This window comes from Sciurus vulgaris (assembly GCF_902686455.1).
Source record: "Sciurus vulgaris genome assembly, contig: HiC_scaffold_181_arrow_ctg1, whole genome shotgun sequence".
Classification (NCBI taxonomy): Eukaryota; Metazoa; Chordata; class Mammalia; order Rodentia; family Sciuridae; genus Sciurus; species Sciurus vulgaris.
The window spans coordinates 536,724-562,434 of NW_027632872.1; the positions used below are offsets into that span (position 1 = coordinate 536,724).

The window sequence follows — 25,711 nt, forward strand, 5'->3', positions numbered from 1 at the left end:
TGTGTGTGTGCTGGCAGAAGATAAGGACTCAGTATCAGTTGTTTCCATTCCTTCTTCCTCTTCCGGGTTACAGTGTGCATATCTAGAAGGGGGAAGTCTGGGTTCCTCCTTTCTTGAAGGTTCTTCAAAGGTTGGTGGGAAGAAGCTGGGCCTATTAAATATTTTTTAAAGGGTGTAAGATTGTTCAAAACTGATGGATTCAACTTTTAACAAAGATACTCAAAAAAATAAAATGATCCTGGGGATGGCAAAGGATAAGGAACTTAAAGAACTAGAAGAAAAGTAAATGGAATATGAAGAAAGAAGTCTGAAAAATGGTCACTGAATTTTTAACCATTTTAGTCATTTGAGCAGAAGCTTTAAATTTCTACCATCTAGCTATGATAAACCTGTTGGATAAGACAAAGATCATAATGTTGTACTACTTATGTTCATTAATTTATGCGAGAGGGTTAAACTTGTTAAGTAAATTTTGGTAAAAATTCTAAAAGTAGATTCTAGCTATTTTGTGGGTCAGGTATTTCCTGTCACTGCATTCTTTCCGTCACAAAACACTGCTGCAGTCTGCTGGGCAGGAGATCTGATGGTGCTGATAATGAACGTTCTGTCATGTTTATAATATAGTTTCAAAATACTTTATTGCATCTAAGAAATCTGAATTAATTCAACAAGAAGTACAGAGAAATTTAATGAGTTCATCCAAGGTCTAATAGCTGTTAGAGACCTGATTTCTAATCCAAATTTTTTTTTATCCCATAAAGTTGCCTCTACTATTCTTTCAATTCTAATTTAGCTCTCTGCCCTTTCTGAAGCATTTTCCTGGGGTTCTGATATTTTACCAATTGCTTATTTGTTGATTCCTAGAATATAATATCTTGTGTGACCTATTTTTCCTGGCTGCTAACTTCCTATTTTGACTCTTAGTATATGTTAAAAGTCTCTGAAATTGGTTTTTGACCCTGACAAATGACCTGTAGCTATCATGTTATGGTGACAACATTATCTGTTGGGAAACAAACAAAATGAACTTATGACTCAAATACAGCATCATGATGGCTGACACTTTCCCATTTCTTCCTGGGAGTAGAATATAGGGTGTTAAGACTCCAACTAATTAAAAATTAGAAAGAAAAGAAGTTGCACTGGCCAACAATTCTGAGTTCAGTATTGCTTGGGTGTTTTAAAGCCCCTTGCTCTCTCTCTAATGTTTTCAGCTAAATAAGCATATTTGACATCTATAATGGAGAACATGAAGTATCCAGTGGCAAATACTAGAACTAGAGTATTTTCCATTACAAAGAGTATGTCTTGAATGTCTTGAGAAAAAGAAATACTTATTTACAGGGAAGGTAATAAATTCATGAGAATCAGTATTTTAAGAGGTAAAACAGGCTGCCTGCTCTGAGTATAACCAAGAAGGGTTCAAATGGTTAAAATATGTTCTCAGTAAGCAGCATATTCAAAATTCATTAATCAAAGAACAGACAATGGTTGCCATCTAGTAAAATTTTAACTTTCTTGTGAATTTGTGAACAGTGTATCCGAATGACATAAATATGTGAAAAACATGAACAACTAATACTACCATGGGTACATACATACTTCTTGTGGATGGTTCAACTCTTGAGTTGGAAGAGTTGAGCTTTCACCTTAGAGAGCTGCTGCTGTAAAGTTTCCATTGTCTTTCTGTGCTCCTCTTGCAAATGTCACACTTGATCTGTGTGGAGGACCTCATTCTGGGATGTGAGCTGACTTATGTCTGGGCATGTTCAGACTTCAGCATCAGGTTCTCAGATTGTACTGAACATAACCTGAAGAGTGAAAGGAACTTAATTCATATGCTGACTCAGCCTTTCTCAACTGGTTCTTCAAGAGAATCCCTAGGACAACTACGAGTGTATGTATGAACCAACCTGTCACTGATGCATCTATAATGTACTGCTGTGTTAAAGCCTAGATGACCAGCTGCATCTAGTTAGAATTCTTTTCTGTGTTCTATAGCTCAGATAAAGAACTTTGGTTCAGAGACTCTGTTGGGTGATTTAGGCAAGGAACTTTCTTCATGGTTCATCATAATAAATATACTATATATATATATCTATATATACATATTTAAATTTTTAAAATATTCTTAGTTATAAATTTTAAAATTTTAAAATATTCTTAGTTATAGTAGATACAATTCTTTATTTTATTTATTTATTTTTATGTGGTGCTGAGGATCAAACCCAGTGCCTCACATGTGCCAGGTAAGCACCTTTCCACTGAGTTACAGCCCCAGACCAAAATATGACTATATTTAGAGCATAAAATAATTATACTTTTATTAACCCATTTTTCAGGTCATTTTATGGGGGCAGCTTCCATAAATATAAGATTAATCTACCTTTTCTCTATTATCATGAAAACATAAAAAATGATACCATAACAAAAGTCTTAAAAGTAAAGTATTAATTTTGAGTGAATTAATATGAAACTTAAATACAAAGACTTGGTTTATTGAGGTTGCTTCCAAATTTGAGTGCACATCAGAATTGCTGGAGTTCCCTCATCTAGTTTTTACACTATAGTCACTGAAACTGAAACAGAATCTCCAGCAATAGTTCTAGGAATTGCCAACTTTTAATAGTTTTTCATGTAATTTTTATGTACTCAGCCGGACACTAGCTATGAACCCAGAGCCTTGTGCATGTGAGACAAGCACTCTACCAACTGAGCTCTATATCCCAGCCCTGGAACAGCTACTTTTAATGTTTTACTTGTAGTTTGAAGTTTTATGTTTGGTTTTGGTTAATTTTTTTTTTCCTTTGGTATTAGGGATCGAAACCAGGGGCACAAGAAAATAAAGGAAGAACTATCGGCAATTGCAACTTCCTAGGCAGGATAAAGAATCATTTAAGAGCCAGGCAAGGCTTCTAGCTTTCAGGCAGTATCAATGACACTTCTGAATTTACCTTCTTGAAAACTAGATGATCAAACCCCTCTCTTATGTAATCGGGATGACTGTGCTAGTGGAAGTTCACTTTCCTGTCCCAGTTGTTACTTGGGACCCTTGGATAATGTAGGTAACTGGCTGGCATAATTTGCACATTGCTCTGGAGCTGTTTCTGTAATTTCATATAGAAAAAGTATGAATATTCAAACATTTTAAATAATAGAGACCACACAAAGAAAGTCATTTTGAAGACAGGAAAGTCAGTTTTTAGTACTTAAAGGAGTACATAGTAGGTACTCAAAATATTCAATGCATCACTAAATTCCTTTAGAAGCATCAATTATCAACTGTACTTTATTTGTGTTAGCAATATTGAATATATATGTTCTTTTTTTGTGTGGTGGTGGTGGTGCTGGGGATTGAGGAGATGGAACTCTGGGGCACTTTAGCACTGAGCTACACCTCCAGATATTTTTATTTGTTAAGTTTTGAGTCAGGGTCTCACTAAATCACCAACACTAGCCTCAAACTTGCAATCTTCCTGCCTCAGACTCTGTAGTCACTAGGATTACAGGTGTGTGCCACTGCACCTGGTTAGCAATGCAATTTGCAATAACTTTCCTATAGTAAGAAAAAGTGTTGAAAAAGTACTGTACATATCAAGTAAGTGTTACTATTTATAAGCTAATTTCATGGGAAATCCTATTGACAGTAGTTAGAACATTGGTAGAACTTCCCTGAAACTTTTGGTTCACATGATTAATGTATAAATGACACATTTTTAAAAAAAGTATAAGCTCCTGGGTGAGGTGGCACATGCCTGTAATACCACGGCTCAGGAGGCTGAGGCAGGAGGATCATGAGTTCAAAGCCAGCCTCAACAACAACGGTGAGACACTAAGTAACTCAGTGAGACCTTGTCTCTAAATAAAAAATAAAAAGGTCTGGGAATGTGGCTCAGTGGTTGAGTGCCCCTGAGTTCAATTCCTGGTAACAACAACAACAAAAAAAGTGTAAGCCAAGAAATCAATCCCTTTCATTTTTCAGGTTAGCATAAGATTATGTATACACTATAAACACATGTTAGGCAGGTAAAGTACTCTAAAACCCTTGAGGAAATACGCTTAAAGAACTATTTCTCAGGGCCCTAAGACACAACAAATATTACCACCCAACTTCCTACTGTAAGAGGCCAAAGTTTCTTCTTTGCAACAAACTATTTATTTTGCCTATATTCCTAATGTATAATATTGTAATGTAATGATAACAAAATATGATAAGTTGAAAGTAGAGTTGCAAAAGTGAGCTGCATTTTATTTTTAGTCAGCAGTTGTTTAAATGTTTTCCCTTGGAAATGAAGAAAAACACTTATAATTTGACACTTGGGTTGGAAAGTAGCATTTTCTTTTTTTTGAGGCATCAATTGTCCTTTGTGTTAGCAGTATGTGTGTGTGTGTGTGTGTATCCCCAATCCCCTCTTTTTTTGGTGGTACTGGGGATTGAACCCAAGGGCACTTTACCACTGAGATACATCCCTAGACTTCTCTATTTTTTTTTTTTAATTTTGAGACAGGATCTTGGTGGTACCTACTATATACAGTAACTCTTTTAATAATATTAATGTTCTAAATATGACAAAAAACAATCCAAAGAGGGAGGCATTAAGGTAAATGAAGCAAAGTTATTAAGACTTTATAAATGTCTACTTATTTTTAAATCTGTATTTACTCCAAGGAACAACACATCGGGAGTTCTAACAAAGAAACAGCTCTCTGGTACAAATAGCATTAGGGCTGCCAGCAGTCTTACTTTTCTCGCAGTTCTGCTTCTTTGGACACTGTTTCCTGCAGCATCCTGTTGTGTCTCTCCAGCAGAGTATCATGCTCAGACTGCAATGTCTGAAATTCAGATACATTCATCTGTAAGTTATTTTGGCTTTCTTGTAATTTGATTTTCAGTTGGTCAATTAACATTTCCATGTGTTCCCTAAAATAGAAATATAACAGTTATAAACATTAAAGAGGTGAAACTCCATTTTGTGGCTTCCAGTATATTTTAATCATTTAATCTTTCTATGTCATACTCATTAATGATTCTAAAGCAAATATAATTATTGTAAGGATCCAATTATTCAATTACTGTAGGATTAGATATAATAAAAAAGATGTTATAGTCAGATTTTAAACCTTACATATTTACAAAAAAAGAAGTCTCGGGCTGAGTTTATGGCTCAGTGGTGGAGCGCTTGCCTTGCATGTGTGAGGCACTGGGCTCGATTCTCAGCCACATATAAAGAAATGAATAAAATAAGGTCCATCAACAACTAAATAAAAAAGTCATCTCTGAATTTTAAAAATTTATATAGTGGAACAGAACATTAAATGGCATCAAAATAGCATATTTTTGTTATAGATTATGCCATTAGTTAAAAAAATAACCCACCTAGTTCTACATTAACCATTATGAGAACTATATTTAGAATAAGCTATAGTGAAAGAAAAGACCTGAAGAAAAGCAGTTCTTTTTAGACTTAGAATAAAATCTAGGAGAAAACAAATAGTTAAAAATCCATAATTTTGACACAATGCATACAATATTCATTTCATTTTTTAATTTCTTTTTTCAGTTGTATGTGGACACAATACCTTTATTTATTGATGTGTTTTATGTGGATTGAACCTAGTGACACACATGCAAGACAAGTACTCTACCACTGAGCTACAGCCCCAGACCTCTTCATTTCATTTTTTAAAAATATATAACTGGCCAGGGCAATGGCATACGCCTGCAATTCCAGTGGCTTGGGAGGCTGAGGCAGGAGGGTTACAAGTTCAAAGCCAGCCTCAGTAACAGTGAGGCACTAAGCAACTCAGTGAGACCCTGTCTCTAAACAAAATACAAAATGGGGTTGGGGATGTGGCTTAGTGGTCGGGTGCCCCCAAGTTAAATCCTCAGTAACCCCCCCCAAATTTAAAAAAAGAAGTATTTACTGTATAAGAAAGTAGAAGAAACGTAAAACATTTACATTCAAGTGGTCTGAACCCAATTTTAAGGTATGCTCAAAAATGGCTGTTGCAAATGGTGACACTTTTTCCTAAGGTACCAAAAATATGTCTCAGAGAAATAACAGCCTTTTTAACAAATGGTGCTGGGAAAACTGTATAGCTGTATGTGGAAAATGAAGTTACAACACCCCTCTCTCACCTTGCACAAAACTCCATCAAAATGGATCAAAGACTGAGGAATTACCAGAAACTTTATAATTGCTAGAAGAAAACATAGGGTAAACACTCTATCATATTGGTGTAGGCACCAACTTTGTTAGTAAGAACCCCAAAGTACAAGAAATAAAACCAAGAATCAATAAGTGGGATGACATCAAACTGAAAAGCTCCTGCACAGCAAAGTAAATGATTAAGAGCATGAAGAGAGAGCCTACAGAATAGGAGAAAATCTTGGCCAGCTGCTCCTCTGATAGGAGATTAATATGTAGAACTCAAGAAACTTAACATAAAAAAATCCCCTGAAACAAATAATCAAAAAATGGACAAAAGAACTAACAGAAACCTCTCAAAAGAAACACAGATGGCCAACAAATACATGAAAAGCTGTTTAATATCTCTAGCAGTTAGGGAAATGCAAATCGGAACTACACTAAGATTTCATCTCCGTTCAGTCAGAATGGTGATGGTCAAAAATACAAACAATAAACGCTGGCAAGGTCGTGGGAAAAAAGGAACACTTGTATATTGTTGGTGGGATTGCAGACTAGTACAACTACTCTGGAAAACAGTAAGGAGATTCCTCAAAGAACTTGGGATGGAACCACCATATGACCCAGCTATTCCACTCTTTGTTATTTTCCCAAAACAACTTGGCATAGTACAGATATACCCACCTCAATGTTATAGCAGCATAATTCACATTAGCTAAATTATGGAATCAACCCAGATGCCCATCAGTAGATAAACAGATGAAGAAACTGTGGTACATATATACAATGGAGTTTTACTCAGCCATAAAAAAATAATGAAATTAGGCATTTGCTGGTAAATGGATGAAAATAGAGAATATCATGCTAAGTCAAATAAGTCAAACTCAGAAACAAATGTCAAAAGTTTTGTCTGATGTGGAAGTTAGAGTAAAATAAAAGAAAGGGAAAGGGAAGGATAGGGCCATATAAAGAACCAATCAAATATAAATTAATAGACTAGCAAAAGAAAGTCAAGCAGAGTAGAAGAAGGAGAATGAGAAAGGGGAGGGAGGATGGGAGGGAAAATGAGGGGATCAAGAACTGAAATCAATTTCCATGCATATGAGTTTGTTGGAATGAACTGAACTACTAAGTGTAACTATAAAGCTTTAATAAAAAAAAATGAACTTCAGCTGTATCTGGAACTACTAGTAAAGAGAATATCTCATCATGCTTCAATCATAGTTTCCTTATTTAATAGAGTCTTAAACAAAAAGTAACAGGAAAATAAACATACAAACACCACAGGATCATTAGTCCTGTTTAGAATAATAAAGAGCCAGATATAAAACAGCTTTGAATACTGAACCTCTACTTATAAAAACTGAACACGCATGCCAGAGAAAACCCTTATTTCTTATTCCCATTGTATTTTTGAGTACCTTACAAAAGGGATCTGCATGCTAGTTTCAAAGAAGCTTTAAATAATACACTTCTCTAATAGAATTGAGATGGTCATAAATTTCAGAAAAAAATATTTCTAGACCAAAATTTGGTATTTAACTTAAAATTTCTTGAATTAACCATTTTTAAGCAAATTCTGTTTAACCTAATTAATGGTGAAGAAGTATATTTAAAAAGCACTTTTTTCCTTTGACTCCTCCATTTTCAAAATTGGAAAAACTAATCATATGTAATTCTGTTGCCTAAATTTCTACTATGATCAGGTTCTATTAAGAGAACATCAAATATTAGTCACAGTGATGCCAAACAACTGTTTTCATTGGTAATAATACAGAAAAAATTAACACTTGAAAGAAATCGAAATAGAATTTTCAACCTAGTTGGTGAAGAACCTGTGTTGCATATTTCTTTTAAATAGACTTTACCTTTCTTGTTTACCTCCTTCAGTTTCAGCCTGAGACACAGATTTATTTTTCTGTTGCTTGAGAACGTTGTGAACTCGGACTTTGTAGCTTTCAAATTCGGAAGTTATAGCAGCTTGTTCTGCCTATAATATTTAAAAGAAAACATTTTCTATTGTAACATGATCTCATTTTCTGCAGAGGTTAACAAACTAAGGTGAAAATCTATTTTTGAAACTTAATAGCTGACATTCGTTTTAGCCCCAATTAACTGCACAAAAAGTACACTTCTGTTAGTCTTACACTACTTAAGAGTTTCAAGAATATAATTTTGTCTGACAAATTCTTAGATTTACTGACTACCCATAAACTTTGCAATACACTCTTTGCTTTCATAACTTAATAAAGGTTTTTTTTATTTCTTATAAATAAAAGAAAATTTAATCTTCAAAAACATTAAGTTACTTGAACTTCAGTTTTCAAGAGTGGTACAAATTAAATTCTACATCATCTACTTTCCTGACCTGATCTGTAAACTTTTACAACACTACTGCCAAGATTACTTAGATAAAAGCTGCACCTCTACAAAATTACTGTATCCAATTGTTTTGTATGTTGTAGACAAAAAGCAGGTTTCTATGAACATTCTATTACAATGTCATTTCATAAACATTTTGTTCTCAGAAAGAGTCAAAACACTTTTAAAAGAAAAAGTTCTTATAAATAAGTGATTTTCTTTCACACATAAATTACAAAACAAGGTTGAAATGGAAACAATGTGTGTGCATGTTTTTCCTTTTAGCAAAAATTGTTACTAAAATGATTCTTAAGGTGAGGATGCATTTTGAGTAGAGAAGGTTGAGCTGAACCAAGAGCTCATTTAGTGTTTTTAACTGCAAAACAATGAAAAAGGAGATCATAGCCCTGAGTAAACTGCTTGCTCGCTGGCAGTTAAGAAAATCCCCTTGGGAGAGGCTTCTGACCTGAAGGACACACCTGGGCAGCTGGGCTCTCTTCCCGCGGTGCAGACACCCTCTGCTGCTATGCACTCATTGTGCACTCATTGTGTGCTGGTGCTGCTCTGCAGAGGTCTTCAGGTGTTCGTGAAGTTTGTGTTTCTCAGATGTTATTTCAGCCAGTTGAATCTAAAAGGCAAAAGCTTTAAGCTTAGTTCTGGTAAACCTTATCTTCCCTGGTTAAAGATATTTTCCTTAAAACATGAAATTGAGATTTGAGATAAGTATATACAAGTGACAGAATTAAGTAGAGGAAAAATTTTAGGTACCATTTGTTATTATTAAAAAAGCAAAGCAATATGAAAAGAATATTTTTTATGCTAAGTTGATTTACTTTTTCTTAAACCAACATTAATCAAAAAATCAACCTCCCAAAATCCCAGACTATATATTTAATACCTCAAGACATTTTACACACAAACACACCCCCTCCACACACACACACATTTTAAACAAATACATAAAACTATTTTGTGAATTGCTTTGTGTGAATGCAATATCATTCAGAGGATTCAGATGAGGTTTGGGGCCATATTTATTTTATTCTGAACTATTCTACAGTGTATTATGGATCTTCAAATGCATGAAAATAATCTAGCCTGAGCTAAATGGTATACCATAGTTATATACGACCTGATTTACTGTTTCTACTTCCTCAAAATGTTGAGGAAACCTTTTGAATATCCTTAAAGGTTAACTCCTTACAGGATAAATAAAATCCCTGGAAGATAACTCATTTCTTTCATCTTTTTTTTTTTTTTTGGTCTTTTTTTAGTTGTCCGTGGACCTTTGTTTATTTATATGTGGTGCTGAGAATTGAACCCAGTGCCTCACATATGCTAGGCAAGCGTTCTATCACTGAGCCACACAACCCAGCCCCAATAACTCATTTCTATATAAACTTTTTTTTTTTTTTTAGTCTTTTAAAAAGTACAAAGAACCTTACTTTGTAGACTGCCACTTGCTGTTGACTGGCCTCCAGCTCACCCTTTAACAATGCTTGAAGTATTAAATGATCAGTTTCCTACAGAATGAGAATATTGGTTAAATTAAAAAAATAAAATTATTCATAAATAAACTATGAATAAGTTCTAAAATACAAAATTAAGAAATTACCATACTGCCTGCTTTGAATCTGCTAGTTCCTTTTTGGTTTTTACAACCAACTGCTTGATTTTGGTGTTTTTTCTTCATACTGTTGCACTGAAGACTGTAGTGAAGCTAGCACAGGAAGTAATTTCAGAAGATAGAGATGAAACAGGTTTTAATTAGTGAATATAAATATGCCAATGATGAGTCTTTTCTTTGTATTAACTTACCTTCATATTAACTTTTTGAGCTTTTTATTATGGAATATTTCAAACATTCTTGACAGCAGTGGCTAAGGTACAATAAACTCCAGTGTACCCATCATCCAGCTGAACAATTACCAATGCACCCAACCTTATCTCACCCAGACAAGGAGTCAGCAAAGTACAACCCACAGGCTCTTTTTGTGAATACAGTTCTACTATAACAGCAAGCCTCATTCATTCAAAACAGTCTATGGTTGCATTTGTGCTAAAACAGTGACCTGAATAATCACCACAAAGACCATGTAGCCCATAAAGCCTAAAATACTTATTATTCCGCCCTTTCTGGAGAAAGTTTGTCAACCCCTGACCTACACCTTAACTAGTCTCTGAATCCCCACTGAATTATTTTAAAGAAAATCAATTCATCTGTAAATATTCAGTGTATATCTCTGAAGTAAAGGTATGTCTATATTTGCCCTATCTCTAAAAGATAAGAAATCTACTTTTAAAAAGTACCTCAAAAGAGTCTGTATATTTACAATTCTACATATTAGAGGCACATACCTACTTGGTCATCTGTTTTTTCTGATAGTAACTCAGAAATTTTTTTGTGAGAGGGATTATTGATGAAAGCACACTAAGGAGCCAATCAAAACTTAATAAAGAAAAAACTTCCTTGCTTACAGAGGCAAAGAAGCAGAAAATATCAAGTAGGAATAAGTGGATTCATTGTGCAGTCCACAGGCAGTCTCTGCAATGAGCAGGACAAATCTGGCTGCAGCCTGTTGTAGAATAAACCAAGACTATATGACAGTGACTTCGTTGTCTCTGAAGCTGCAGAGATTTACAATTTGGTCATTTATAGAAAAAGTGTGCCTAACTCCTGATCTAAATTACATTATTTGGCAAACAGGAATAGGAGTATCTTAACTATACTCTTGTAGTAAACTAATTCAGTTATTTCCTGGAAAATATTTACCTAGTTCTGAAAAGTATTTTATAAAGGCCAAAGTACACATGAAGTCTTACAAAGTGCTCTAGGAGTTATAAAAGCAAGTTAGAAAAGAAAAACGGTTACGTGGTTCCATGTCTAAAGGTTAAATTTACTTTATGTGAAACTACGAGTGAGGTTTCACAGAAGAGGAAGCATTCAGGATTAGAATCAGGATTTCAGTCTTAAATGCTTCCTGTTCTGTGGGGATGGGCACGAAAGAAATAATGAGAATGAGGTCATGAAAGAAAGAAACACAGAAGATGAAATATACACTTGTAGAAAACACCATGTCTTAAGAAGGTTTACAGCCCTTTTTAGAAGCTGTGAAAATAATGAGAATTAAATTGAAAAGTTAGATGGGAAATGATAGAAGGGTTGGAGATTAAGATGTATCTACCTTAATTTATAAGGCAGAGTGAGAAAATTACATTTTTTTTAAATGCAACACTTTCTTTTTTCTTTTTTGTTACTGGATTGAACACAGGAATGCTTAGCCAATAAGCCACATCCCCAGCCTTTCTTATTTTTTATTTTGAGACAGCATCTTCCTAAATTGCTTAGGGCCTGGCTAAATTACTGAGGTTGAACCTGAATTTGCAATCCTTCTGCCTCAGCCTCTCCAACGGTTGGGATTAAAGCCATGCACCACTACACCTGGGTGAAACACAATCTTAATGCTTCTTTTGCTACCACAAGTCCTTACTACAGTCTTTCAAGGATTTCACTGCCATGAGGTGGAGACTTTTCTCAGATTCTCTATCATCTAAATACTCTGATACAGCAGACAGTAATCTTCCCCATCTTTAAAAGTAAACTGAATACTTCACCCCATTATTCAGATCCTTCATGAACAAGATCAAAAATACATTTTTAATTATGTTCCTTCTTTTCCTCTTTGGAATTGGAGACTGAACCCAGGAGCACCTTACCACTGAGCTACAACCCCAGTTCTTTTTATTTTGAGACGGGGCCAGGCTAAATTGTGGAGACTGGCCTTGAACTTGCAAATCCTGCTGCCTCAGCCTCTCAAGTGGCTGGGATACCAACCGTAATGCCTAGTTTAATTATATGTCACTTCTCCTTTATAGGTGAAGATTTTCACTCCAACTACTTAAGACTCGCAAGATAGTATTTCTTTTAGTTTTTGCTTACACTATAGCTGCAGAAAGTCTTTCATTAATCTTTTTCTTTCCAAACTTATCTTTAAGACACAACTCAACCCCAGCTTTACTCATTCCAGTCTATAGAACATCATTCTCCTCTGAATTCAACATTTCCTGCTGGTTCCATTCATTTCTGTATTTACATACTTATCAGTGAGAAGTGGGAGGTCTTCTTGAATAAGCACCCCTTTTCAGTTTTTCCAAGGTATCTAGCTTATCTTTCAGCAGGTTGTCAAAAATATATGAATTTACTAATTCACAAAAGCAAATGTTTGCTTGCAGGAATATAACCTAGAGTTCTGCCATTCAATTTGCATGAAGAACTTTCTTGGAAAACATGTTATATGCATGGTGTATTGTCTGGAAAACATGTAATCAATTATCCAGGTATTTAATTATCTAGGTAGTCTAATTTTTATCCCTGGATATAGGCAGATGAACTCTGTGCACTTGGACTTTGTTCACTCATGGAATTGCCTTTCTTGAGCTGTGATTTGGTCACTGGCTAAGCATGGAAGATTTGCTGTTATTAATTGTAGGGACATTGCTGAGAATATCAGTCTAATTTATCAGTGGTTCCTGAACTAACATTAACTTCAATCACACATGAATTTTTACAAAAAAAGATTTCAAACAAAAGATTTCCCTTTACTCTAAGATTCTGAATCATTCGTTACATGAATGATTACATTCGTGGCTTGGTTTTCTAACAATGTTCTTCAGGTACTGTGTGACATACAAGTCAGGTCTGAGTCCTACATCAAACAATCCTCCCTTTATAAAATTCTGAGAGAATGTTCTTTCACATGATGTGGTACCAAGAAAAGTTGTTTCTTCACAAGCTTGCTTTCTTACTGTGGATACTACAAATCTTGTAACTGATGTTTTTGCCCTTTCCTCTGGCTTCTGGGATGCTAAAAGTAAAATTTATAGGAGACCTCTAGCAAAATATGTAAGATGTATACTTTATGTCTCAATCTTTTATCTGATTTTACTATTGAGACCTATCTCAATATTTTCTTTTATGCTACTTCCTCACCACTTATATCTAAAATCTTACTGTATGGTAATATTTGTAGCCACCTTAAATTATTTTATGGAAGTTCCACTTCTGGCCATATGTAACGAACAGTCTAGACTTACCTTCCTGTCATAAACTAGGAAATGGAACAAAATACATGCAAAAAACTTTTTCTGACATTGGACAATGGCAGTGTAGGATTGTGATCTCTGAGACAAGGTCAACAAACATGTTACTTGTCTTGACTGTATGGAAGCAATTTCTGAACTGGTGCAGGGATGGGAATCTGAAATAGAGCTGGTAGTCTGAAATGCAAAGAACTACTGTGGAAAGAACAATAAATAGAGAGTTGTAATCTGGACAACTCCCAGGGCTATAAATCATTTGATTCCCCACCAGCCAGAGTGAAGACACTTTGCTAAGTACAGGCATTCAGCAGAACTTTGAAGAGCACCCCTTTAGTGGTGGACGGAACTCGACCTGTAAGTAAAGGCTACTCTAGACTCATCCTAAAAGAGATGAAAAATAATTCACAGAAGTACAAAACTGATATACAAATAACTTTACTGAGGTTTAATTTTTTAAATGAACACAAAAATATCTAGAATTCAACAATGAAAAATTCACATCTACTTTTTTTTTCCCATACAAAGAAGCAGAAGAATATTACTTATGACAAGGAGGGAAGAAAAAATCAACCAATCAACAGAAATAAACACATGAAATAAAAAGGATTTAAATTAGCAAAAAAGGGCATCAAAATAGCTATTAAATATGTTCAAGAATTTAAAGGAAAACATAAAACATATAATGGAGAAAGGGAAAATATAAAAAAAAAAAATAGAACTCCTGGAAATGAAAAATGCAATATCTAAGATAGATATTCTGCTGCATGGGATCAAAGAATTTGAAGATAGTAATAGGAACTATTCAAAAAGAAGCTAGGAGAGTACAAAAGTCAAACAAGCAAGCAAGTAAGCAAGCAAGAAAACAAAATAGAAAAAAAAGGAATAGCGTATCACTGACTTATGGAACTATATCAAGTGGTCTAATATATCTAATGAGAGTCCTCGGGTGGGTGGGGATAATTGAGACAAAAAAAAAAATCAAAGGAAGTAATGGCCAAAATGTACCAAACTTGAAAAAAATTTATAAAAACTCTACACATCCAAGAAGCTGAATAAACACAAACAGGATACAAAAAAGGAAAAATATACCATAAAATTCTATACCCAGTAAAACATCTTTTGGAAATGAAGGCAGATTAAAAAGAGTTTTTCTGACAAACCAAAGCTGCAAGTATTAATTGACAGTAGTTTATACTTAAGATATAAGAAGCTATTCAACAAAAGGAAACACATACCTGGTGGAATTTGGATATACATGAAAGAACAAAGAACACCAGAAATGGCTAAATATTGAAAAAAAAATTCCTAATTTTTAATTTCTTTAAAATAGGGCTTGGTCAACTTCTCTTAATAGGCTGAATAAAAAATAATATAGTCTTGCCAGCCACTAGTCTCTATTACAATGATTTATCTGTGGTGTTGTAACACAAGAACAACCGAAGACACTATAAACAAATGAACATGGCTTGTTTCAGTAAAACTTTATTTACAAAATCATGCAGGTGGCCTGTGGGCTATAGTTTCCTGACTTCTATTTTAAAAGGTAACAATTCCTGGGTGTGGTGGCACATGCCTGTAATCCCAGCAGGTCAGGAGGGTGAGGCAGGAGAACCGTGAGTTCAAAGCCAACCTCAGCAACTCAGCAATGCCCTAAGCAACTCAGTGAGACCCTGTCTCTAAATAAAATATTTTAAAAAGGGCCAGGGATATGGCTCAGTGGTTAAGCACCTCTGGGTTCAATCCCTGACACCAAAAAAACAAATAACAAACAAAAAAACCCACAACTATTTTAAACAAAAATAATGATGTAGCCAGGCATGGTGGCACACACCTATAATTCCAGTGGCTCCAGAGGCTGAGGCAGGAGGATCGGAGTTCAAAGCCAGCCTCAGTAACTTAATGAGGCTCTAAGCAACTTACCGAGACCTTGTGTCTAAATAAAATACAAAAAAACAGGGCTGGGTTGTGGTGTGGCTCAGTGGTTAAGTGCTCTGGGTTTAATTCCCAGTACAAAAAAAATATTTTGAATTGAATTAAAATAAAACATACCCATTTATGAGATGTAGCTAAAGAATGCTAAAGGGGGGTGGGGTTGTAGCTCAGTGATACAGTGTTTGCTTAGCACATGTGAGGCACTGGGTTTGATTCTCAGCACCGCATATAAATAAATAAAATAAAATGAAGGTTCATTGACAGCTAAAAAAAAAAAAAAAACCTGAAGGGAAAGTGATAGTTTTCATTGCTAACAACAGAAGATATTTTATGGAGTCAGGTGTGGTAGCCCACACCTGTAATAACAGCTATTTCTGAGATAAGAAGATTCCAAGTTTGAGGCCAGCCTTAGCAACTTGCTGAGACTCAGTCTCAAAACAAAAATTAAGAAGAGCTGGGAATAAAGCTCAGTGGTAGAGGGCCTATGGGGTTCAACCCCCAGTTAACTCCTATATTCAAAAAAATATAGATAAAATGGATAGAATTACATTAAAAAAAAATGCTTCACTACTATTCAAAATTTCCTAATCTGTCGACAATCAGCAAACTGTGGACAAAGATTACTTTTATCTTCCTATTATTCACATAACAAATACTTAACTAACAAACATGAAAGAATGCATCAAGCACCAACATGGACTATACAAATCATAATGGCAAATGGTTTACATTCCTGCTGGTCCTAAATAATGTTTAGTACTGTGTTAGGATAGGATGGGAACTATCCAAAAAGAAGCTAGGTATTCAGCAGAAATTTGAAGAGCAGCCTCCTAGTAGTGGGCTGCACACGACCTGCAAGTAAAGGCTATGCCAGACTCATCCTAAAAGAGATGAAAAAGGCCTGGTAAGGCCCCCTCCCCCAAACCTGTTACAATGAAATAATTTTAAGGTAAAGCAAAATTTTCCTTATTCACTCACTTCTTCTTGTAGGGTTTCTTGTTTCTGTGTTTGAATTTTTATTTCCTGCTCCAAATCTTCTATCTTAATGTTTTTATTATTTAACTTCTGATTTAGTTCTTTCATCAAACGTTCATCATCGGCTATTTCCATATTCATCAATGTAGTCTGCTAGGCATCCTGAATATTTTACAAAGGATTCAGTTATTAATTTCATTTGTTAGATTGCTGACATGATGCCATAGGAATTCACAGGCTGTTCTGCTCTTCTAGAATACAGAACAGTGTAAATAAATGATCAAATGAGATGTTGGATACTTAAATTTTTAATTTCGTAAAATCAAAGTATATTTTAAAAGCTCAACTTTCTTAGCTTTACTGTATTTCATTATGACTTTCATTAACCACAACTAGTAGTTCTAGTCTTGGGAGGGCTCTTATGAAATATTAATATTTTAAGTGGGTCTTACAGTAGTTTTCTTTTGGCATTAACTAAATCTTCATAGGTCATATAAGACTCATGTATAGAAAATGATATATAAAATCAAACTGATGATTCAAAGCCTAGATTCTTCTGAAAAGTCAGAGAAATAAATTAAAATTCCAATTTACTGGGGCTGAAAATTTATAAGGGTTATTTTAGTACTATATACAACATTTTAAAATATTCCTTTTTGAAGTATAAAATAGCTTCATAATATGAACACTGACATCAGTTTCCACTCTTGGTGTTTTATTTTACCTTTTTAACAAGCTCTAGTTCTTGCATAGTTTTCTGCAGCTGTTTCTTTTCCTTTTGAAGTTGTACCTGAAGTTCTTCAAGTTCTTGCATGGTACTGGAATGTTCCTAAAATTAAAAATAAAACCTCTCACAACTCAACCAATGTTAAGAAAAGTACTTGTGTTAGAGGTTATAAAATAAATCTGACCCAAAGACAAAAAATTTGGTGACCTTTCAATATTTAAGAAATATACATCCAAATATCACACCTTAGATTCTCAAATTTAGAGCTGGCATACATTAAGCAATTAATGAACGCACAAATGCTCCTTCAATAAGTCTTTTCCTCAAATAACATTTTGATAAAAATATGTCTATACATATTTGAATCATTTCACAGGTAATTTTTACCTTTATCTTCTGTTCCTTTTGAAGTTTTTCAGTTTCCAATTCCTTGTCCACCATTGCTTTGGATTTCTGGACTTCTAAAATGTGTAATTCTACTAACTTGGCATTAGACTGTAGTCTCCATACGAGCCAGGAGATCTTCATTATCAGAATTTAGTTTTTCACACTGGAAGGACAAATGGTTCATTCTTGTAAACATACAGAAAATATATTCAAGAGAGGAAGAAAAGGTACATTAACAAGAATATTGGCAAAGTGTGAAAAATGAAGATTTCAAAATAAATTCCACAGGATGACAGTGTTAAATTTCAAAACCCATCAGTGTTAATATTTATATGGTAAAATTTGTAAAAGACCAGATGAACCCCCAATAGAGCAAAAGAGAAAAACGAAAAAAGTCAGGAACAAAAACAAATCCAGTGGGACTGAGATTAGAGTAATAAGCAAGACAGGATAGTTGTTTTGTTAAATTCATCTCCTAATGGCAGGGGGTATGTGGGGAGAGGGTGGAGAAAGAAAGAAATCCTATTCCTGATTGTATTTTAATGTTTTTATGCAAAAAGTATTGGAGATTAAAAGATATTAAAATTTTCATGTCTGAATTTACTTAAATTTGAAATTACCTGAAAAGTTGGATTTCTTAATTGTTTAGAAAGATCTTCAATTTGATGTTCAAAATTACTAGTACATTCTTTTTCCACATCCAACTGCTCTGATTGCGTATCATATTGTAATAAAAGATTCTTCAGTAAAAGACACAAATATTTAACTTTAGGTTATTATTCATTCAATAGGTCAGATTGTATAATCAAGCAATCCTGACATAAGATTTATAGTCCATTTGAGATACTAAGTATTTATACAAAAATATGGCAATGAAAATATAAATCTACACATGAAAATATGATAAAAAGATTAGTATTTTTAGTATTTAAAGAGATCTTAAAAAACTCCAATTTAAAATTTATAAATGAGCTTATTCTTTCGTGAGCAAGTTACAGTGGAGCTTGTTCCTTTATATTCTAAGAGACCTTATAATCTAATCCATTAATTTCCTCCAGAGGAAGACCAGGTATATGAATTTTATGAAGTTCAATTTAAGAAACTATTTAAATTGCTTTTAAATTTAGAAAAGTCTTTTGTATGTAAGAATCTGCTAAAGGATCAAGTATTTTATTCTAGATTAAAGAAAACACTTTTCAAAAATCCTAACCCATCCAAAATTATTTTGGTGTGTGCAATAAAATAAAAAGCTAACTAAATCCTATCAAATAGTTTTAATTCTCTCTTCTGGCACTGGGGATGAATTCAGGGGTGTTCTACCACTAAGCTACCCCTAGTCCTTAATATGAGGGGTCTTGCTAAATTGGTGAAGCTGCCTAGAACCTGGGATCTTTCTGCCTCAGCCTCCCAAGTCACTGGACTGGGATCACAGGCATGTGCCACTGTGCTGGTTACTAATTCCTTCTTCAGTGATTTCTTTCCTTCTTCCTTTTTTTTTTTTTTTTTTTTTTTTTTTTTTTTTTTTTTTTGGTACCAGGGATTTAACCAGAGGCACTTAACCCCTGAGTCACATCCCAGCCCTTTTTTTTTTTTATTTAGAGACAGGGTCTCACTAAATTGTTTAGGGTCTGAGCTAACTCTTTGAATTTGTGATTCTCCTGCCTTTCAAGTTGCTGGGATGATAGGCATGTGCCACCATGCCTGGCAGTGATTTCTATTTTTAAATTTTCCTGGGATAGTATAGCTTAGTTGGTGAAAGAATAGATATGGAATAGTTGGTAAAATTCTACCTCTGCTATGTTATTTGTTTTGGGACTTTAAAGTGTCTTAAGAACTTTAAGTCTGTGACCTGGAGTCTCTCATGCTTTATTTCTCACCTATAAACTGGTGATGCTGATACCATACTTCTTGCAATTGTTTTGAGAATTAAGCATACTAAAGCATGTAATGCACTCAGAAGAGAGCCTGGCATAAAAGTACGTGTTGTTGTTATACAGAAGTCTCTGTCTCTTTTGTCAGATTAATCTGATTCTCACATTAGAATTCTACCATAGTTCTATAGCTTGATAGGAAAAAAATTAGTGTGTAAAGAGGTCACTTTCCTTTTTGCATTTTCAGAAAAATTAGCTAATCTTGCTAATTTATTTTCCATTTAAAGTTTGGAATAATTGTTATGATCACACCCTCCCCAAAACACCCTAGAATTCTTAATAAAATTGTTTTTGAACTTATAAACAATTTGAGAATTTGTATTTCAAATAATATTCAGTTACCCTAAACAAGCTTTGAAGTTTTCTTCATTAAGTGCCCAAATGCTCATTAAAGTTCTCAAATTTTTATTTTTTGTCTACTATGGAATTTTCTTCTTTTTGTCAAATCCTGTTTGATTACTGCTCATTCACTTCTTCCTGTTCACCTTGCTTTGCTACATAGCCTGTATTGCATCTTTTTTTTTTTTTCTGTTTGCCCATTATTACTACTGGAATTTAAGTCCTAAGAGGTCAGGCATTTAGGATTATTTGGTTGGAGGTAGTCTGTTTGGCTGACCACCATAAGGTCCAGAGCTTAGAATTCAGTCCAGTCATCTAAATATTTGCTGAACAAATAAATACATGAAGAAATGTAATGACATTTTATTGCATTTGGTGATTTTGTTGGATTTAATTTTTTTATTTTTATAATAGAGACTTATTTTATTAAAGTAGATAAGCATATAACTTCCAGATAACAATACCTCCATTTTCCTGTTACAATTTGTGTGAAGCTTCACGTTCATTCAACTTGGTCAGAACAATATTAAATAGTAACAGATATCCTTTTCTTACTGGTTTTTATTAAGAAATCCCCAAACAGAATTTACTTTCAGAAAACAGTAGATAAAGGCACTATTTAATGGCTAGCCAGGGCTGGGGCTACAGCTCAGTGGTAGAGTGCTTGCCTTGTACGTGCAAGGCACTGGGTTTGATCCTTAGCACCACATAAAAATAAATAACATCTACAACTAAAAAAAACTTAAAAGCCAATGAAGAGTTAAAAAAAAAGGTTTAACCACTTAAAATCTTGACATTAGGATTCACTATAATGTACAAAAGCAGAACAAAAACAAAAACAAAAAAAGCGGGGAAAAAGAGATTTACTAACAAGTACAAAAATACAAGGTGATTGTTTTATAGATAGGACCTTTACATTTCCAGATTTTCAGTTCCTTCCTTCCTCCATCCTTCCATCTCTTCCTTCCTCAATTTTTTCTTTCCCTGATGGTACTGAGAATTACACCCAGGAGCACTCTAGTATGGAGCTACATACCCAGCCCTTTAACTTTTGAGACAGGGTCTTATTCAGTTGCCAAGGCTGACCTCAAACTTGTGATGCACTTGTCTTAGCCTCCTGAGTCCCTGGGATTACATGTGTGTGCCCCCGTACCTAGATTTCCATTTTTTTTTTTTTTTTTTTTTTTTTTTTGCGGTGTTGGGGATTGACCCAGGGCCCTGTGCTTGCGAGGCAGGCACTCTACCAACTGAGCCATATCCCCAGCCCTTTCCAGTTTTTTTAAACTTACTAGTTATGAATACAACTTGTTAAAATAACTGTTTTACCTTATAGCTTTCTGCCCCTTGAATGAGATCTCTCATGGAAGCAGACAACTGATCCTTTTCTGAACAAACAGATTCAAGTTCTTCCCTCAAAGTCTGGACCGATTATAAATATAGAGTAAAATTTAAGAGTTTTTCATGAACAGAAAAACTGTAGATTTTCTAAAATGTAAGATTACTGAATCTTGTGTTTTTGAATTGGCTTACCTCTTTTCTGCTGGAATAGAGTTCTTTCTTTGCTTTCACAGTAACTAATTTTATTTTTTCCTCCTTCTCTTTGGATTCTTTTTCCAGATTTCCTAAAATCAGAAAATGAAAGGATTATACATGAAGTCAAACAGAAAAAACATTCAAATTACCTGCTTATTTTAACCCTCATTTTTATTTTGGAACACAAAATCTTCAGTTTGAAGTTAAAATAGCCAAAACATCAATATCATCATTAAGTGAAAGTTTAATCATTCATTATCTAAGTAAGGCAAAAGTCAGAAATCTCCATTTTTTTTCAGTTCTCCAAAACAGTACACTTTTAATAATCTTGGATTTGGAAAAGTTAAGACTCCTTTATGTTGGATTTTCTGGAAATGTGGTATGCTAGGACTTTCAGTGGTGGTTGTAAATTGGGACTGAGTAGAAAAGGTAACAGATATGTATAAGTATCTACGTACAGTCCTCTTTTTGGTTGGTGAATTTGAGTTTCACAGCTAAACATGTAATATATTAGAACTACCCAATTATTTTCCCCTTAAGCTCTTTACTTTTCCTATATGAACTCTGGTGCTCAGGACTTTACTTTTTGGTATCTGTATATATATTTTAGTTGTAGGTGGACACGATACCTTTATTTTATTTTTATGTGGTGCTGAGGATTGAACCCAGGACCTCACACATGCGAGGCAAGTGCTCCACCACTGACCTACAACCCCAGCCCCTATTTTTTGATATCTTTACTAATGATCTGAATTCCTGTCCTTACCTATTAATCAGTGTGCACCTGTGCCACAGAGTGCAGCAAAGGTCAACTGTTCTACTTCTGCATTTCATTGCAATGCCATCTCACCTACTCTGGCATTAGACCAGCAATTTCACCTAGTGTATTTCCCCCCAACAGTTTATAAACATGCAACAAGTATCAAGAAACCAAGATCAGGAACAAATAGTGAGGTAGCTACAGAGGTCAGGGGCAAGAACACAATTAGGTGAAACATATAAAATATGTTATTTTTCCCATAAAAAAAAAAAAAACTCATGCCCTGCTATTATAGAAAAACTCTCCCAAGAGTTTGTTCTCCAATTTCTCTTCCCCCATGGTTTTCCTTGAATCCACTGCAATTAAGCTTAGACACTAGCACATCCTGTAACTCCTCTACATGTTTAATCTAATGGTTAGTTTCAGTGCTCATTTTACTTGACCCATCAGCAGAACTTGCTATGGATAATGTTTCCCAACTTCTTTTACTTGTGCTTGTCTTTACTCACAAAAAGTTTTGTTCCCTTTTTTTTTTTTTTTTTTTTTTTTAAACTCACTGGTTGCTCCTTCTCAATTTCCTTTGTTTTCAACATTTAAAAACAGGGAACTGTCTATCTCCGATCCTCTTTTTTCCATATTGCTGGGTGATTTGAATCACATAGGGCTTTTTTTATTAAAATATTTTTTATTTTACAGACACATTTTGATTCATTGTACACAAATGGGGTACAACTTTTCATTTCTATGGTTTTTAGTGCCTGCTATTTAACTAAATTTTTATCTCTAGCCTAGTTATCTCCCTTTAACTTCAGATTTACATTAGCATTCTATCTGACATCTTCACTTGAATTGGTATTTAAAATTAGTCTAAAACTGAACAACCCACCATGCCCCAGTCACCCAACACAGAAACTGTGAGTTATTCTACACTCTTTCAACTTCCCTTACCTTAATCAAATGGGTTATTAAATTAATGAATCATGAGCATGTTTATACAACACTTCTAAATTTTCACTTTTAAATGGGAATAAGAGAGTTAGCCCACGTAAAACATGTGAAATAAAAAAAAAAGTATAAGTCTCAATTCCTCTGCACATTATGCTAGCACATTTATGATCAGGCCACTACCTCTCCAGGAGCTTACTGGTCTGATCCTTGACTTTGTAAATATTAACATACAAACACCTGCAGTTCCTTCTTGCTGCAATACCTTTCTTCTTGTGTCATATTTCCCAATCTTCAAGAACTAGCTGAAAACCCTTTTCTCTGATATTTTTCATAACTTACAATAGGCAACTTCCTGTGCTATCAGTATTATATCTTTGTTCACACCTCAGACTACTAAAGCTCCCCTATGCAGTGAGCTCTTAGATGACCTTTCTATTAACAGTGTCTAGAACAGGTGGACATTCAAATAATATTTGCTCAATGAAAAATCCCCCAAATAATCATGTAACTATTTACAAATGATGTCACACAAGTGTTTTGTTGGATTAAATAGAAAGTGACAATTGAAAGGAAAGGCAAACAGCAGGGGGCAATGGAGGTTCAAGGCAAAGGCAGTTACTTATGTTTTTAACAACTCATTACTTAGCTACTTTATTTCTTGATCTATTCTAACCAGAATCTGTCTAATAGTGACAACATATAAAACCATAGTTACCTATTTTTTCTTCCAGCTCTTTACTGAAGAGAGTTGATCATTATTTATAGAAGGTGATTTCTCTATGGACTCCTAGATTTTAGGGGAAAACAAAAACCAATAACAGAATTTACTTATTTTCCCATAATTAAAAAGCAAATTGATTATCTGTTTCTGTTGACAGACTAGGTAATACTAACCTTATGTATATGGCATTTACTATAAGTACTAATAGTACTCAGGGGCAAGAGTAACATGTCAAATATCAAATATATGTGTAAGAAAGAAATGATCAATGATGACTATAGTTAATCAGTTTTTACATCACAATTTTAAAAAACCCTAAAAATTTAGCCAAAGTGAAACTGCCCACTTTTTTGCTCAATACTGCTCTTTAAGAAAGATACTATGCTTAAGAATAAAAATATCTTCATGATTAAAGGTTTGCTAGTGACTAGTTACAAACTTTGGAGCCCTAATCATTTAATCTTATTTAAGTTCAAAGTTTTAAAATATCTATACTCCCAAAAAAGATTAATGTAAGAATAAACGGGATATACATCTAAATTTTAAAGCATTTTTCAGAAATCTGCCACTTGAGCTTAGATGCTGAAAATTTACTTCAAAGTGTAAACATATTAATACATGCATTTTCTAGAGTCTATGACCAGAACTAAGAATTTTTTGAATCATTAAAGTTTAAAGTAATGTACCTTAATAATATCAACTCTGCTCTCACACCTTGCAATTCACATTCTTTTTGTTCTAGTAATGGCCTTAGACTTTCGGGTTCCATTATATAAGATTTTTGATAATGGACTTAATTTTTGCTATGTAATGTTTGAGATACTTCTTCAACTTGAATTAAAAATTCTGATTTTCAAGTCTTGTTTTTTCATTAGCATTCTTCATTTCTAGAAGATCAAGTTGTAGTGCCTCCTTTTTTGACTAGGTTTCTTCTAACTCTTTCCTTAAGAGACCTTATTCTAGTTCATAAGTCTCTCAATAAAGACCTAAGTTTCTTCACACTGAACAGCATTCTCTTCTTGAAGGCACTTAAATCTCTTTTTCTAACTCTAATACCCTTTCACCATATTGAAAAAATCAAGTTGTGTTTTTTCTTCATTTATTTTTGTTAAGGATTCATTAACAGTTTGTAGGATATCTCAACATCTTCCTCATCATTTTCTTCTGAAATCTTTGACCCAATTTGCTTAGAAAACTGTATACCTGGGTTTTGACAAATGATTTCTGGACTTGCTCATTTTCAAACAGTTTATTTAAATTATCTCGCTCTACAACCATGACCTGAAGCTTCTTTTCTAATTCAGTAATATGTTCTTTTAGGAGAAAATCTTTTTTGAGACAGAAGAGCTTCCAAATCCCTACTCAACTGGTTGTTTTCAGAGTTTAGTCTATATTTTCCTCATGAAGAGACTTTGCTTTGGATGAAAATATTCCTGTTTTCAGAGAGGGTTTTGATTTGAACCATAAGGTTTTCTAATTTTGGTCATTTTGATCTTTTTCTTTTAAAGTCTTATCTAGTGTTCCTGTTAATTCATTTACCCTTTGTTCTAGTTCACTATTGTATTGGGCAGTTTGCTCTACTCTCTCTTGAGTTCTATGGCTAAGCTTCCTTCCCTTCACATTTATTAAGGAGACTATGTATTTCTTCACAGGAATTTTTAATTTTACTTAGAAAATCATCTTTTTCCTGAGCGAGAGAACTTACCTTTGCTTCTAATTCTTGTAACATGGTATCTCTTTCACTGAGACTAACTGCATACAATTCATTCTTTTCCTGAAGGCTCTTTATGGTATTTCAAGTTCAGGTACTAATCTTTGTTGAGATAATAACTTTTCATTTTCTCCCTG

The 25,711-nt window shown here is 34.1% G+C and overlaps 1 long non-coding RNA gene and 2 pseudogenes across 3 annotated transcripts; all 3 read right to left on the reverse strand.

The window, feature by feature from the left end:
• Positions 1–83: 83 nt before the first annotated feature.
• On the reverse strand, positions 84–21,321 carry LOC306652371 (GRIP and coiled-coil domain-containing protein 2-like; annotated as a pseudogene). Its single transcript, XR_013766632.1, has 12 exons — positions 21,228–21,321; positions 18,252–18,371; positions 17,632–17,794; positions 17,242–17,346; positions 16,517–16,679; positions 10,131–10,230; positions 9,956–10,033; positions 8,990–9,138; positions 8,018–8,139; positions 4,745–4,921; positions 1,650–1,811; positions 84–151 (listed from the first exon to the last, which is right to left on the reverse strand). The product of XR_013766632.1 is annotated as a GRIP and coiled-coil domain-containing protein 2-like (transcript).
• A 109-nt stretch (positions 21,322–21,430) lies between these two features.
• On the reverse strand, positions 21,431–25,653 carry LOC306652375. Its single transcript, XR_013761384.1, has 3 exons — positions 25,569–25,653; positions 23,858–23,929; positions 21,431–21,523 (listed from the first exon to the last, which is right to left on the reverse strand). It is a non-coding gene; the product is annotated as an uncharacterized lncRNA (long non-coding RNA).
• Positions 24,510–25,350, reverse strand: LOC306652378 (GRIP and coiled-coil domain-containing protein 2-like; annotated as a pseudogene). The gene is made up of 2 exons: positions 25,326–25,350; positions 24,510–25,278 (listed from the first exon to the last, which is right to left on the reverse strand). The product of its transcript is annotated as a GRIP and coiled-coil domain-containing protein 2-like (transcript).
• Positions 25,654–25,711: the final 58 nt, after the last annotated feature.